We start from the raw sequence: 17749 nt of genomic DNA, 5'->3' as shown, positions 1-17749 counted from the left end.
CAACCTGAATGACTGTTCACACTGTTGTTTCCCATGGATTTATCAGCAGAACCACTGTATCAGAACCCCTGGGCTGCTTGTTTAAAAATCAGAGTTTGTCACAGTAGCTCTGGTTATGGCCCAGGAACCTGCATTTTAACAACCCACAATATTCTAATGTATTAGACTTTTAGATCCACTGATTTAGGGACTTATTGAGTAAATACTCCATTATAAGTATGAATTCTGTCCTCACTATTAGCCCCTAGTTAGTTTTCCCCCAGCACCTTAAAAAATTTAGTAGAACATAATTACAAAAGAGTTCCTGGGCCTGAACTCTCTTATTAGTGCAGTTATTTTATAAATTAAATATTATTTATTGATCATAGACAGTAGTCCCAATAATCCTTTGCAGAGCAATTCATTGGAGTTAGTAGAGAACACACAGCACCAAGTGTTTACACAAGCAGATAGGTAGAGAGACAGAGGATGAGATCATTGTTGAGTGAGATTTCATTGTAAATCCATCCTTTCTGTTTCCTCAGCCTTGACTGCCAGGGAGCATTTGAGGTTTTCCCTTGTGATAAAAAAACTTGTATGCTGTGTGTATTTATGTCAACCTTCAAGCGAAATCATTGCACGTCAGAAGTCATGCATGACCTGTTTTCATGCGATTTTAGGAAGAGTAGTGTAAAATCTACAAGGAGAAGAAGGATGGCTTCTCGAGTGCAGGGTCACGTAGAGTTCTCATTTGAGCCTTACTAGTTTCATAGTGAAGCCACAGAGGTTAATAAAAAGGGGTTTAAATCTTCTGCCTGAAATGATGTTCTTCTTACCCGAGACTCCCTGTAAGAAACTTGGCTATAAAAGCAACCTCATGTCTGCCTCCGCTGTGTGAACAAGCTTCCTCTTAAAGAATCGCAGCCATGTTCCTGGGTGATTCTGTGAAATATATCAGTCACTGACTGAGAGCTCCCCCATAGTAGCCTCCCAGCAAGTTTGGATTCAAGTCTCCTTCTATAATGAGGCTGAACCCAGGGATGTCTTTGAGTGTCTTTCACTCCTTGCTCCTGGTGTTCAACCCTGGTATCATCTTAAAAACTTAATAAAGAACCTGAACTCAAATATTTCTGTAATGTTGATCTTTTATAGTTACATGTAACAGGCTTATTAAGCATTGCAGAGAAGGAGATATGATTCCCCCAGTGATCTGTGAGCTTACTGAAGATAGAGACCTTAATATTCATTTTTGTATTTTCAATCTTACCCCTACCACCTGCCCTCCTCACCCCTATGCCCTTCAGTGCCTTACTAAATATGCAGTACATATGTGCAGAAATACAGTACATATGTGCTTGTTAGAATAGCATTGACTTAAAACAAAATGGTCTTAATTAGTTTTAAATCAGATGGATTAGCAGAGGATATATGAACTCATGTTTTTGGTCATACGTACCTAAAAGTGAATAGGAATATGCTATATCAAGTGTTGTTTAAGGGCAAGATAATTCATTACTTGTTTATTGCTTTTATAAAGGATACTAAATTGTGAAAAAGAAGAGATACCATGATTGTTTTTAAATTATAACATTTAGAATGTTGTAGAATTAGTATCCCCTTCTATTAAATATTAAAACTTTTTATTTCATGAGATATGTATGAAGCTCTTACTATGTGCCCAGTATGATGCTAGATACAAAAGCAAACAAGGACAGAAAGTAAAATGCAATATGTCCTCTGCTCCCAAGTTGCTGATAGGCAAGATGCTATTACAGTGCAATATTTTACAGTAGTCCCCCTTATCCAAAGGGATACATTTCAAGACCACCATTCTAAAACCTGCATTGGATACCTGAAACAGAATAGTACCGAACCCTGTATGTACTCTGTTTTCTCCTATATATATCATACATACTTATGATAAATTTTAACTTATAAATTAGGCACAGTAAGAAATTTTTTTTTTTTTTTTTAATTCTATGTGGGTATTCGGAGGCTGGCCAGTGTAAAATGATGTCCAATGAGACAACACTAGACCAGTACTATGATCCCAATTTACTCTTTGGCTACATGATGTTTGTGTGGATAGCAAGATCTGAATGCAAAACACAGACTAAGAAATTAACAACAATAAATAATACCATAATGGAAGAACCATAACAATATAATGTAATAAAGGTTATATGAATGTGGTTTCTCTCTCAAAATATCTTGTAGTAACTATACTCACCCTTCTTGTGATGATGTGAGGTGATGCAATGCCTGCGTGATGAGAGGAAGTGAGGTGAATGAGACTGGAAAGTACAATAAGGATTACCTGAACACAAGCACTGTGAAACTGTGATAGTCAGTCTGATAATCCAGACGGCTGCTGTGCGACTAACTGGCATGGAGTGTACACAGTGTGGAGAAGCTGAATGGATGGATGATTCATGTCCTGGGTGGGGTGGAGCAGGACAGTGTGAGATTTTATCACACTACTCAGAACAGCAAGCAACTTAAAATTTATGAATTGTTTGTTCATGGAATTCTATTTAATATTTTTGGAGCATGATTTACTGGGAATAACTGAAACCACAAAAAGCAAAAGTACAGGTAAGGGGGACTACTTGAAGTCTTTTGACAGAGCCATTCACAGGTACTATGGCAATACAGGCAAGGAACTAAGCTCAGCAGGAGTCAGAGAAGGCTTCCCAGAGAAGCCCCTGGAAGTGATGATCCCTGGTTGTGGTTGGGTGGCATTTTTCCAGGTCAAATGCAAAGGAAAAGATATTCCCTGCGGAGAATAACATAAACACAAACTCATGAAGGTAGGTGAACTTAGTAGGCTTAGGAAACCAGGTAAACCTGGAAGGATGGGTTTGACAGAGAGGAAATTAACAAGATAAAAGTCTTGTTAACCAAGTCAGATTGCAAAGGGTCTGGGTTGTATAGGCTAAGCACACTTTCTCTACACTGATTCATTGAAGGTTTAGAAACAGATTTGCATCATAGAAAAACTAATTTGGTAACAGTAAGAATTGGAAGATGTCAAGATTTGAGGCCAGCTGACCAGCTAGAGGCCTGGTGGTGGTCTGAAGTTTAACAATGGGGTAGGAAAAAGTGAATGGATTCTAAAAATATTAAGTAGATATGGTTAGTGGGACCAAAGACTACTCTTGGCTATAGGTCAAGAGACGTCAGTGTCTGGCTTGGCAGCTGTTTTAGTTTGCTAGGGCTGCTATAAAAATTACAACAAACTGGATGGCTTGAAGATAAATTTATTATCTGGTAGTTCTGAAGGCTAAAAGAATGAAATCAAGGAATCAGAAGGAGGGCTGTTAGGGAAACCCAAGCCTCTCTCCTTGGCTTGTAGATCTTCATCTTCCCACTTTACCACTTCACATCATCTTCCCTTTATATATATGTCTGACCCTGTACGCAGATTCCCCAACTCTTTTAAGGACACCAGTCTTATTAGATTGGGACCCATCATAATGGCCTCATTTTAACTTGATAAGCTCTATAAAGACCCTATCTCCAAATAAGGTCACATTCTGAGTTCCTGGGGATTAGAATGCCAACATATTTTTGGAAGGACACAATTCAGCCCATATCAGTGGCTGTGGGGCCATTCACTGAAAACACAGGGGGCGATTGGGTAGATGTAGGGGCAATAGGATGATTTTGTCTCATACTATGTTGCCCATGCCATATTTGCTTAAGTATAGTATTACAGTCACACAGCTGCTTGTTTTTGTGACTTATTTTATGCTAATGCAGCACCTTTGTTTCTGCATTTATCTAGCTTTATTGGTTTAGTCCTCTGACAGTGCCTAAGGGAATGGAGAAACCATGTGCTGTCCAGCTTATACTTGGGCTGTCAAATTCTATAGTATTTAAGGTACTCTTTGTGGATGACATTAATCCGTGTCTAACTCTCCCCTCCTCAAGATAGTGGCTGTCATTGCCGAGAATGACATATGCAGCCAGCAAAACCAGCCTCTAGAAGCTCTCCACAATCATATTGTCAGTTGGAGACCCCAACAAAACTCAGACCAATAGCCCAGAGAGCAAAAATGTTGCTGTCAAATTTAGCAGCTAAATCAGACACCACACTGACTCTATTTTCCCCAAAGTAGTCATTGGCTATGGTCATTTGATGCTCTATGAAGTGAGGTAGGGTGGGTAGATTGTCAGCCACTGAATCAGTAAACCAAGTATCTGTCATTCAATTTTTTTTTTTTTTTTTTGCAGAATAGCCAGTATTATCCAAATCCTGACATATACTTAGCTAACCCCAAGTCTGAGATTCCTCTCCTTTGTGTCACTTTGGAGCATCAGGTCCTGTTGAAGACAGAGATGAATTGTGATTCAAAGAGGAGAATCACATCAGGCAGAGGGACATCCTGGGTTTAATTAACATACTGAAATTGATGAGCATTATAAATGACTTACCAAACTGCTTGACACAATGATTTCCCCAGGCAACTCTTTGTTTAAAAAAAAAAAAGGTAAGGAAGTAGCCAGAGCTTTGAAGTGAACCAAACAAATGATATCCTAATGGAGGATTAGCTGGAAGATGCCTGAGGTTTGGAAAACGACCAAGTTTTACTGTGGAAAACACCTTTCATTATAGCTCCTGGAGCAGCCCCAAAGCCTAACTTTGAATTTATCCAAAGCTATTTTTCTCCCCAACTGAAGAAAGGCAATATATTTGCCTAAATTATTTTTTTTGAGAGTTAAATTTTTAAAAAGACAATATAGATAATAGTTTTAGAAGTTGGAATTTAGTTTGGTAGCCTGATTTAATTAGAAAATTTAGAGAGATTACATTCTGTGACTTTTTAGATGAGAGAGATCCAAAAATATTTTATATGTCATTCTGTTGACTAAGCAGAAAAAAGTTTTTAGATTGAGGAAAAGGGAGTTTGACATTGGCATGGCATAATCTATTTTGTTGTTCAAAAAATGAATGTATTGCTTTCCTTAATGAGTTAATTTGTTAAATTACTTGGTGGCTTCTATTTCTGATACTTGCTGTTGATCTAAAAAAGAAAGAAAATACAGTAGTCCCTCTCTATATCGCGGTTCACTTATCACGGCCTCATTGTATCGCGGGACCCTTCAGCTGCGAAGAGAGGGGGGGTCTGCTGCATGGGCAACAGCAGACCCTCCATATCACCCTGCCCAGGCTCTGTAGCTTCAGCTTCACTGGAGAGGACACTCCAGCGTCATCGCAAGATGTCAATTCAACACGGGAGGAGACAGATACCGTGTCACTCCCGAGTCGGACTGCACAGCCATTCTCGGCGGTGCAGATAGACTCTTAAGAAGCTACACCGTCGTCTCTCGAGACGGACGGCTGCCAATACGATACGATACTGTATCGCGGGATTATTAAAAATATTATATTTAATTATTTATTGTGGATTTTTCACTATATCGCAGGATTTTGTGGTACTGTATACGTATGTTGTTAAAGTTACATAGGTTTAAGAGTGTAAAATAAATGTAAGGTTCCTACTTTGCAGGGGGGTCTAGAATGTAATACCCGCGATAAGTGAGAGAATACTGTACCTAATAACAAGGGCTCCTGGTGGCTGATTGGGAGAAAAATAAAATAAAACAGCCTAGCATCCAGTGTTAAACAGGGCCTCTCATGCAGCCATGCTTCAAGAAGAAGCATGCACTGAACTGCTGGGCACCTTCGCTGAACTGCCATCTGAACCAGACTTTATAAAGGAATTCCTGGAATCATATTTCAACCAACCGGACTGAGACATTCCTTGTTCAATAGGAACTGTGCAGCTATACCCTCATTAGCATCTTCACTGACCAATCAGAGTAGCACCATTCTGACAGGCAGGGCAGCGATTTTTGGACCAATCAAACTGTGAGGATTTGGAGTCCTTATTTGCATGAAGACAGGCCAACCACGGGCAGGGACTTCCCTCTATATAAGTCAGCTCTCCTCTGGCTCAGGGCTGTACACTTTCCCTTTCTACCAAAGACTGTTTCCCTGGCTGGAGCTGTAACATTGAAGCTGTCTTGCCAGACCAGAGAGGAGTGGAACCATGCTGGCACAGAGGGGCTAGGCTGCAACACCAGACCAGAGCAACTGTCTTGCTAAGCAGAACTGAGTGGAGCTGCAAACTAGGGATGCCTAGCCCCCAGGCTACCTCATAGCTATGTGCTGTATCGTAATTGAGCTGTAAATTAGTAAGCTTTCTCACAATCATGCTGTCCTCCAGCTGTGCTGTATCACAATTGAACTGATTTCACTAAATAAAGTTTCCCCATTCACCACCCCAAATTGGGGATTACTGTTGGCATTGAATTTGTGCCAATGACCATCAGCTGACATTCCTTAGGCCCTTTTGTAGACCAATTATTATAGCTCAGAAGACACTAAAGTTTCTCATACATGCCAGCTCCAGAATGAATGTGGAGCAGTTCTACAACTTTATATTTTATTTTATTTTACTTATTTATAATCTCACCAAAGGATATATTTATTATTTATTTATTTATTCTTAAAAAGAGAGAGGAAGGGGAAAAGAGAGAGAGAGGGAGGCATGAATGTGAGAGACAAACATCTATCAGTTGCCCCCTTTATGTGCTCTGACCAGGGATTGAACCTGCAACCTCGGTATGTACCTTGACTGGGAATCAAACCCACAACCTTTTGGTATATGGGACATCACTCCCACCAACTGAACCGCCTGGCTAGGGCTAAAACTTTATTTCGATGGAGAAATGAAGTGTATTTTCATGAGGAACTGGGATAATTGTGAAGAGGTTTGGGTTTTCTCCTCAACCCAACAAAGTATTAAGGAGAATATGGAGTGAATGGGATGGCGCTCACATGGCTGTCAAAGGAGATCTCCTCCACCCCATTGGTACTGCCAGCTATGGAAGTTGCTTATTTCACTTCATATGAACTATGCATGATTCTTGTTCTGCTGTGGAAGGAGCCCTGTCACTAATGCTTTTCATCACAGTAAGAGCCATTGGATACAATTACACTTTCAATTCACCCACTGACATACACTTAAGAAAAAAAGAGTGAATTTACTAATTAAGTGGCAATATTGTTGGAATAAGCATAGACTTCCTCACCCCGTGAATTCTAATGAGCCTGCAAATCCCCATTTATTAGTGAAGGATAATCTATAGATATCATACTTTTTAATGGCCTTCAGAGAAAATTGAATTGTTGTTGAATCATCAGGATCTTCTTTGCTATGCCTGTAAATCATATTAACATTAATCAGTGATTGTCACAGATTAATGAGAGAGACCACTTTATATAAAGGTTAGTAAGGAAGACTTAGGCAGTGATTTCAGTGGCCCTCCATAAGGAAACAACATCGATGGCCTGATTTTTAGGTGAAGGTTCTGTTACATTAGTGATCATAAATACAACCTAAGGAAGTATATATAAGTTTATGAAGGGCTGGGGAGGGGTGGAAAGTCCTGTTTGTAGAGGTTAATAGAGCGGGAGAAAGCCCTTTGTTCCTAGGGAAACTATTCCCTTGCATTGTTATGTAAAATGGCTCCTAAATCTCCAGGAATTTATAGTTGGGAGTGGCAAAGAGAGGGAAAGGAAAAGGAAATAGAGATGCCCACATAAAAAAATAATTATCAATAATAACAAGGATTAGGCCATGGGGGTGTGGGTTGGTGAGAAGCTGTAGTTTGAGAGCCAGGCAAAACTATGATTCCACTCTTACTTCTGGTGATGAAATTTACTCTTTGAACTTTGGCTTTCCCCAGCAATAAAATGAGATATTTGGTCGTATTTTCTTGAGATCTCCCCTTCCTCTAACAGGTAATGATTATAATGTGGAGAGCAAAACGTGCATGCCATTGATTAACAGGTTGGTGGCATTATGAGGATGAGTTGACATCAATCTTGAAAGGATTACAGAAAAAGGTAAGATATGAACCACTTTATAGGTGAGCAAACCTGTGCTAGGAGGTGACAGAGTCCAGCAAAGAGAGTGAGGGAAATAGGTCCGAATCGGAGCTTGCCATCTGTTGTCTACCAGGGAATGTTTACTCCCACGGCCATTATTTCCTCATTTGACACACGAGATGCTACAGTCTTCCTCACTGGCTTGTTGAATGAGATAGTTCAGATATTGGATACCCAGAGCATATTAAGGTGCCTGCAGATAGTAGGTCATCAGCAATGGGGCCTTGAATTCTGAGTAATACATATGTGCACTTGTGTCATTGGCATTTTTAGCATATATTCTGTAAAAGTTTTTTAAAATAACTCTTAGATTGTAAATTTTTCATATGTTCACTAATGGACTTGCTATTCCAAAGGAATGCAGCTTGATTTTCTTCATAAGGGGATTTTAATAATGTTAATTTCCTACTTATAATTTAACTGGCTTGTTGCTTGGCTCCCGTTCCTTGGTATTTTCTTAAAGTGGAGCAGACATAAAAGCTTACTAATAATTTGCTCTGTTCACATTTGCCCTCTTTTGTGAGCAGCTGTGATGATATGTGATCACTGACTTCAAGAAAAATGCCTCTGCCTTCCTCTTCTGAAACATTAAACTAGGGGAAACCTTTCTTCCAGCGATTATTCTCATAGGTGGGATGGTCTTTAAATTGCAATTGACAGAGTGCTTAGTAGAATGCTATATTTAGAAACTATTGTGTACCTTTGTCTACTATCTGTGTGTCCTTTTCTTTTCCACAAGGCAGTGTTTCCATGGAAAAAGTGCCTTTGTTTCTTAGGAGATTGTCCACCCTTGTCTTTTTGCTTATCTTTCCCATTTAGTCAGGTTTGTAACATCATTCGCAGTTGCTGCAGAGACTATTATGATGCCATGTATGTGGAGCTATTATTTTAGTTGGTGACTTGGCAACCAGATTCTCTTTCTCTCCTTCTCTTTCTCTCTCTCTGTCTCTCTCTATCCCCCCTCTCTCCTCTCTCTCTCCCTCCCTCCCTCCCTCTTTCCCCTCCTCTCCCTCTCTCTCCCCCCTCTCTACCCTCTACCAGCACCATGACCACACATTCCTGTCTCCCTGACACCAATCTATCAATATGCTCATCTCTCCCATTTGATCCCTGCTTCCTACTCTCACCCAAGTCAGACTCCTGCTCCGTCTCTCTTCTTTTTGTGCTGGGTGTCTTGAAAAAAAGAGTCTGTTGTGCCAAGCCTACCTGTGCATCAGAATCAGCAGGGGAGCCTGATAAAGTACAGATGCCTAGCTTCAGTTATCTCTGTGCATGTGTGCATGGGTGATTCTGGTGTGCAATCAGGTATTAGAACGCTAATCTAGATTCATTGCCTCTTATTTCCTCTCTTCCTGTTCACTCCTCTTAGCCCTACTCAGTGTGGCTTTTATCACTCTCATGCTAGTGACAATGCTTCTGCCAAAGTTATGGTGGTCCTTCCTTACCACCAAATACAGTGGCACATTGGCCACTTAGAGTGCTCAACATGGTGGGTCACTTTCCCCATTTGGCGCCTTATGTCACTGTGCTCTCCCAGTCATCCCTCTGGCCTCTTAGACAGTTCCTTCTTGGTACCCTTTGCAGATTCTAATTCTTATCCTATCCTTAAAATGTTGTCTTTCCCCAAAATACCATGCTCAGCCTTCTAATCTTATTTCCTATAGACACCAAGCAATTTCATCCATCCCTGTGGCTAACTGCCACAGATATGTTGATGTCACTCACATGTACCTACAACCCTAACCATCTCTTACCTAAGCTTGAGATTCATAGACATCTTCATGGCTCAGACACATGTCATAATGCCATATATGCTCCTTAGGCTCAGCGTGTCCAAAACTGAACTAAACCTTCCAGGAGAGACCCCACTGTCCAACAAACCAGAAAATTGAAGTCATCTTTTAATTTTTCTTACCTGCAACATTAAGCATTACCAAGTCCTCCCAATTTTTCTCCTAAATATTTCTTATTGTATTTTCTCCTCTCCTAGCTCCAGACCTTCATTATCCCTTGTGATAGGCTTCTAACATGTTCCTCCAGGTATCTAGCAGTTATTTATGTGCTCCCCGCCCCTCTTGGACAGTTATCTCTGTGAAGCTTGAACATATGACTTCTTCATGCTGTATTCTCAGCATCTAGCTGAATGTCTGGCAGGTGATCAATAGCATCAGATAAATGAAAGCATGAGCCATCTAGCACACAGCCTCTTCAGAAATTCTTACTTACAGATCTAACATACAAAGCAATGAGCTTGAGGGCTAGAGTGTTTAAGACCTGAATTGCCAGCCATCCAATTGGTATTGGCACTAAATTGAGAATTTTGCGATTTATTTCCCTCCCTCAGGTCCTCAGCACCAAACTAGGTCAGCTCGAATTTTTCCCTCTCACTGAGAGAGACAGCTATTTCATTTAAAAGTGACCTTTTTTTCTAGTTTCATGGCCATGAATCTCAATTTTACAATGAGTTACTCAAACTTGTATATCCTCTCCTGACCTATGGAGGTTAGCAGTGAATTACAGGCATGGTCAGTGTGGCTCAGGTCTCATCTGTCACAAAGGGTCACGATGGCAGTCTCCTCACTGAGGCTCTGATTTCCCTGTTGGATCTCTCACAACATGCTGCAATAAAATATTACTGAAAAATTAAAACCTGTCATTCCTTTTTCCCCCAGTCCACCGTGCATGAGCAGAAAGCATAGCTCAGGGCAGTAAGCACTTGTCCAGTCAGCTGATTACCTGGGAGAATTGAAAGTTTCTATCTTCTTTGACATTATGGAAGCCACTCAGCTTCCCTCTGACACTCCCATCTCCCTCTGTAAAATAGGCTGGCTTTTCTGGTCCTTCCCTGGATAACTGCATTATGTAATATGTATAAAGAGCATTTGTAGTTTCTTGGAGGAAATATGTCAAGTGAAATAAGTAGTTATCAATGTAGCCATGGGTGATTGGTGACATTTGGAAGCCCATGTTTACAGTTACTGGTTTTAGGATTATATTTGCTTTTTTTTTTTTTTTTTTTTTTTTTGCTTCAGTCACTGGAAAGATCATCAATATAGAACATATGTGAAGACTTGTAGGGTAGTTTGCTGCATAACCTGTCATATAGTAAATATAACCATTCTAACAAGACCTTGACTATCCATGCTAATTAGGATTGGACAGGACATAGATAATTTAAATCTATAGATAATAAAAAATCTGAGTCACTCAGTATTATCTATCTTTTTCTGCTGTCACACAGACAGTCATTTGACTTTCACATGTTCTTCCTTCCCAGTACACTTCCATGAAAGGCTCTAATGAGAGGCAAAATGGCCAAGAGGCAGGCAGGTTACTGGAGAAGGAGCTGTAACTAGGGGATGAGCTGAGGAACCACTGGATAATCAGCTCTGAAAATCAGCTTCAAAAAGCATCATTAAATTCATTTTGACTGCTCCTGAGGCTAGGCAGTTACTTCTATCCTACAGGCATTAACCGAGGCATCCTCAGAGCCAGGTCCTATTCAGGGGGTGAGAGAGAAGTCAAGAAAGTAAACAAAATATGGTTGTATACAAATTCCTGTGAAAGAATATAGTCCCTGACCAGTGTCATAGGGAAGTTCTGTGAGCAGAGGCAGGAGTCAGAGAAGCATTGACAGGACTTCACCTTCTGGCCTTTAATTCTTTTGAATTTCACTGTGTATGTATAATCAGAGGTTAATTCTTATTCTAAGCTTAAGGTCAGAAAGGAAATGCCTCTCTTTATTTCTCAGTCTTTGGAGAAATAAAGTCTTTTTTTTTTTTTTTCCTTTTATTTTTTGGTTTTTCAATTACGGTTGTCCCATTTGTCCCCCATTGCTCCCCCTCACCCAACCCACCCTTCTCCCGCAATCATATCCCTCCCCGTTGTCCATGTCCATGAGTCATTTATACATGTTCCTTGACTAAACCCTTCCCTTACTTATCCCCCTTCTCTCCCTCCCCACTCCCCACTATTGACTGCTATTCTGCTCTTTGTTCTATTTAGTTCATTTGTTTGTGTTGTTCTTTAGTTTCCTGTATTAGATGATATCATATGGTATTTTGCTTTCTTTGCCTGGCTTATTTCACTAAGCATAATTCTCTCTTATTTCCATCCATGTTTGAGCACAGGGGAACAGTGGGCTGGTAAGTATGTAGTTATTTCTACTGCCTCTGAAAAAGTGTCTCATGTTACACGGGACAATGCCACCTAGACTTATCCTCTACACATTTTACTTTCTTTTGCCCTGCAACCTTTATTGATAATAATTAACTGAAATTGTTGTTTTAAAAATGTACTATATTTATTCAGTAAGCTAGTTGTATCCTTCATTCTGTGATACTTTATGAATCATTCGTGGATTGGCTAAGTTTCACCAATTCTATTTATGCATAAGTAACTTTGCAAACAAAAGGAGCTTTTCACTCACAAGAAGACTACAATTCAGGGGGTTTTAATACCTAGTGGATCAATACTTTTTAATATAAAAGAGAGTGGTTTTTCTGGTTTGCTACAAGGGAGTCCTGGCTTCTGTGGGCTCACACACTCATTTCTTGTCTGATGGGTGTTCCTAAATAAGAGTAAATTTGCTAGTTATATTTTCCAGGCCAAAATAAGCTAAATATGTTGTTAGTGACTATAACAGCATTCTTTGCCAACATCCTAAAAATCAGGCTAACGTCCCTGTGAAATGCTAATTTCGATGACTGAGTGGGAGGTCAGTGTAGTCAGTAAACAGTTGGATAATTCCACTGGGTATCATTCATTTCCTGTGTCCTCAAATTCAGGAGAGCAAAAGATTAAGGCACAGAATGGAAGGCAGTGAGCTTCCCTTTCACGCATACATTGGTCAGCAAACCATGTCAGACTCTTGCTTATCCTGCTACTTACTAGCTTTACAGGTAAAGGATGGGAGGAAATACATCACTTGATACCTGTGAATCTGATCCCTGTTGATCTTTCCAATTATGTGTTTCCAAAGAGATCTTCAGTGGGTGAGGTTCAAGATAAAGGAAAATTGAACACAGTCAGATTCAGTTGGGTTCATCATCTGCCTGTAGGTATTACCACTTTTACTTCAGGAAGAAATATATATACTGGCACTATGCTGAGTATTATGAATATACACATTCAATGAATGTTCCTTATCTCAAAGAGCACAGCCTAAAGCAGAGACAGGTGCACAGGCATGTCATGATCATGGTATACCCATAACTTTTCATTTCTTATGCCAAGGAATTGAGGACCTGTGTCCCATGCTTGCTAGAATGGTGTGTTATAAACAGCCACCCTCTTGACCATAGCAGCCCTGCAGAATGCACAGTCCAGGGAAGATTTGGAAACAGAGATTCCAACAATGAAGTCTTAAATTTCAGACACAACAGAACTGACACAGGACTGGTAGGACAGAGTCAGTGCTTTGTTTCTGACCTACCGCTATTTCTTCCTGCCATTTTGGACCCCTGCCTATTACTTACATATCCTGGGAGCTCAGGTTTCCCCATTGTAATTTATTTCCCTGCATTTCAGTTCTTATGGTCAGGAAACAAACCTGTGCTCTCAAGATGTCTATCCATTCTATCTCATTTAAATCTCTCCAATGTAGCTTAATCCTGTTTTCTCCTGACTGGCTCCTGGTAGCAACAGGAAACAGCTGATCAGAATTCTATGCATAATATCTTCTCCTATATTGAAGATTGTTAAGTCACCTCCATTTTCTCTTCTCACAGCTATACAATTCTTATTTCTTTCACCTTTACTCATAAATTTAATTTTCTTGAATCAAGTACAGTAGTCCCTCTCTATATCACAGTTCATTTATCACAGCCTCACTGTATCGCGGGATTTTATAAAATATTATATTTAATTATCGCGGATTTTTCGCTATATCATGGGATTTTGCAGTACTATATATATATATATATATATATATATATATATATATATATATATATATATATGTTGTTAAAGTTACATAGGTTTAAGAGTGTAGAATATGTTTAAGAACATAAGTAGTGTTTATAAAAGTGTGGAAAAGGTTAATAAGGGACTGGGAATGGTTTGTAATTGTGTGGGAAGGGTTTATAAAGCCTTAAAATATATATAAATACTAAAATAAATGCAATGTTCCTACTTCATGGATTTTCACCTGTCGTGGGGGCATCTAGAACTTAATACCCACGATAAGTGAGGGAATACTGTACTGCTCATCTACTCCAGGGAGTAGAGGGCAAGGCTTCTTGTAGGGACACAGCAAGGGGAGGTGGTGAGCTCCCTCCCAGGCTCTCCTCAGTCCCAGCCAGTTATGTACACTCTGAGGACCTGGTACCCTATTATAGAGCAGGGTTACAGTCTAGCCCTGACTGGTGTGGCTCACTTGGTTGCAGCATCATCCAGTAACCCAAAAGGTCATGGGTTTGATTTCTGGTTAGGGCACATGCCTAAACTGCAGTCTCAGTCCCTGGTCAGGGCACATACAAGAGGCAACTGATCAATGTTTCTCTCTCACATTGACATTTCTCTCCTTCTCCCTCTCTTCCCCTTCCTTTCTTTCTGAAATCAACAAGCATGTTCTTGGGTAAGGATTAAAAAAATAAAAGTGTTACAGTCTATACATTTGTGTCCCCTCACAATTCATGTGTTGAGGCCCTAACCTGCAGTGTGACTGTATTTAGAGATGGGGCCTCTAAGTAGATAACTATAGAGCTCATAAGGTAGGAAGCTTGCTCCCTCTCTCTCCACTTACCCTCTCCACTCATAGGTCCTGAGGAAACGCTATGTTAGGTCATAGCAGGAAGACTACTACCTGTAAGCCAGGAAGAGAGACCTCACCAGAAACTGACCATGCTAGCCACTGATCTTGGACTTCCAGGCTCCAGAACTATGAGAAAATTAATTTCTGTTGTTTAAGCCCCCAGTTTGTGGTGTTCTTATGGCAGCCTGAGCATACCAATACAAGCAGGTCTAGGGCAATCCTTGTACTACTCCTTTGTGCCTCAGTCCTCACAAGATTTGTTTCTGTAGGAGCCTACTATGATGCATAGATCTTCCCCCCATCATTCTGACCTACTTCTCGAGCAGGATAATTAAGACAAATTTTCAACCGGACATTTTTATGTTACTGACATTGAGGAATCCATTATATAGAAGACTGTGTTGAACCAGGCTTTAGCTGTATGCTGTAGTTAGTTTTCCACTGGAATTGATTGAATCTGTAGTACATTCAAATATATTTAATAATAAGCCATATCATGAGGACATTCTACTTGATTATTAAAATATCAGGAATCACTGTCTGATGAGGTCTTCAGCATTATATTTTAATTACACAGAGAGGAAAAGAGTTCTTAGGCTTCAAGTCAGGGTATAATTTTTTTTAATTATTTAAATTGACTTTGAAGCACCCTCCAGCCATTTTTTCAACAGCTAAATTCCCCAGAATGCCTGCTGTTTTCTCTCTAATTTTTGACATTTTCTTTCTGGAAACAGAGCTGCTGTTTAACCCAGCTAGCAGGGAATAGAAACTGATTATTCTCTTTTGATGTAACTGGAGTGACTTAAATACTTACAGTTTTTGTGTTAAGGGAAGATTAAAGCATAGACAAAAAGTGTTCTGTCTTACAACTCAAAATAAATATTACAGTATGAAGTGGCTATAATTTCTTTAGGAAAAGCATACTGGGTCACTGCATAACAATTCAGTAACAAAGTCTTAAGAGAGAGATGTCAGCAGTTCCTACATGGCTTTATTCTTAAAAGACGCAAAGGTGTCCCTTTGACCTTGGTTATGATACATGATTGAGCACGAGAAGGTGAGGCTAAGTTATACCAGGGACTCATCTTTCTATAAATCAGAGACTTGTCATTACCTTGTCCATAATGCATACCCCTGTCAGTTCTCCAGAAGTTACAAGTCCTTTCAGTCATTACATCTTCTTAAAGGACTTAGACTATAGCAGGGACAAGTATAGCTGGAGAGGTTTAAGTAGAAGTTAGACAAATTAGATCATCCTACTGTTCGGCACTGATATTTAGCAACTTCCAAAAGCATTCTTGGGCATTTACCAGTCTCTGAGAAACAAAGATTCAACAGTGAAGGAGAAATCAATGTGTTATAAAAAGTAAAATCCACAAGATTCACACCAGCTATTGGGCTTTCCTTTCACAGTTTGGAATGTACTGAAGACTAGGCTTGAACCAGGCTGCAGGCCTCAGAACATTTCCTTTTGCTTAGGTGAAGGGCATAAACTAGATTGCATGGCAGGTTTGTTCCTTTCTAAGGACCACAGTGGCAATCCACCTGTATCTACCTTATTTTTAGCCTCAGCCATTTCATTCTCCAAGTGACTTCATGATCAACCTTAATATAATTAAGTTATTTTGGCTGCAAATATCAGTATCACTAAGGACATCAGTGCCAGTCCCTGTATATCCTCTCAACTTGGACATCTGGCTGTCACTGCAAACTGAAGGTGTGCCACACCACTCATACTTCCTTCTCAGAATGGTTTCTCCACCCTCCTCCAACTTGCCCACTTCTGTCAACATTCAAAGGATCCTTCATTCAACTATAGAAAACCTTTATGGAGTCAAATTCAGTGCTAGGTGTTAAACTGAGAGAGTGAGGACCCAAGTGAGAAAGGGAGGTGCAAAGATACATGAAAAGGCAACAGCAGTCACTACACTCAAAAAAATTATAGCTTTTTGAGGACATGGTGTAAGACATGGAATTGAATGATTGAAAAACCGATGTTCCATTGATCATTCATTTAGGAAAAAGTACCAAACTCTCTGCTTACTTCTTCTCAGAGCCCCCTTCAGATCTATTTGTTTGTTTGTTCGTTTGTTTTTTCAGAGAAAATGGCTAATGGGGTCATGAAGGGTGAATACTATTTTTACATTATTTACTTCATTAACCACAAGATAAAGACCATATAACCTGCTTCCTATCTTGCTGAAGATCGTCAATTTCTCTCAATATTGTAATGAGTCATTACAAAGAATAATAATAACCAGAAGATATCTTCATTATTAATGGCACTAAAGTCAGGAATACCTCCCTCACAGCAGGGCTTAACAAGTAGTAACAATTTTCATTTTCACTGAGTAACCTATGGTCTGGCATCAACATGTGTTATTAAGTGATATAAGAGCTGTAGGCACATCCTGAGTGTTATGCAAGTCCAAGTGGTTATGAAAATCTCCCAAGAAAACAGGTGCGAGGTAATTGTGAATAATAGGGTCTATCTTACCTTGCTGAGCTTCTGAATATTGTCTGTACTCTGGATATAATTTTGACTCTTATCATATGTCTAGATAGTATTTCCTCATTATACATGGGACTTTTGTTTTTAAAATAAATGAGCTAGCATGTCAGACATATGAAGCTCCTGAAAATAAATTTGACTCTCAGCAAAAGCTACATGCTGTGTGTATGTTACCTTTTTTTACCTTAACATATTACACATTCCTCCTTCAGGTGACAGGTATCATGGAGGTTTCAGAAGCCCACATACTTCACGTTATGTTTGGTGTGCCCACTGGCATGGGTCTCAGTCATGTGGAAATGCAAATCTCATCACATGGATTTAAATGACTTCATTTTTGAATAAGTAGAGCTCAGTAAAATATCTTTCAAAAATGTTGACAGGGACTCATTGTAATGGGTGACAGGGTGATGATTTGCATATTAAATTTAAGCTACATTAAATAATATGGACAGCAAATAGGCATGTGTATGCACATGTATACATAACCCTGACCTCCTACATAATGATCTATTGAACATGATCTTGACCCAAATGCCATAAA

The 17749-nt window shown here is 39.7% G+C and overlaps 1 protein-coding gene and 1 non-coding gene across 4 annotated transcripts in view; one reads left to right on the top strand and one right to left on the bottom strand.

Moving 5' to 3' along the window:
- Nucleotides 1-17749, top strand: part of FAT3 (FAT atypical cadherin 3) — a 516537-nt gene that overhangs the window by 245338 nt on the left and 253450 nt on the right. The gene's annotated exons all lie outside the window — the stretch shown is intronic.
- On the bottom strand, nucleotides 1955-2137 carry LOC150018584 (small nucleolar RNA SNORA23). The gene has a single exon (XR_016509497.1). It is a non-coding gene; the product is annotated as a small nucleolar RNA SNORA23 (small nucleolar RNA).

This window comes from Furipterus horrens, unplaced genomic scaffold (assembly GCF_987537825.1).
Source record: "Furipterus horrens unplaced genomic scaffold, mFurHor1.1.pri manual_scaffold_2, whole genome shotgun sequence".
NCBI lineage: Eukaryota > Metazoa > Chordata > Mammalia > Chiroptera > Furipteridae > Furipterus > Furipterus horrens.
This window is presented reverse-complemented; position numbering and strand designations above follow the sequence as displayed.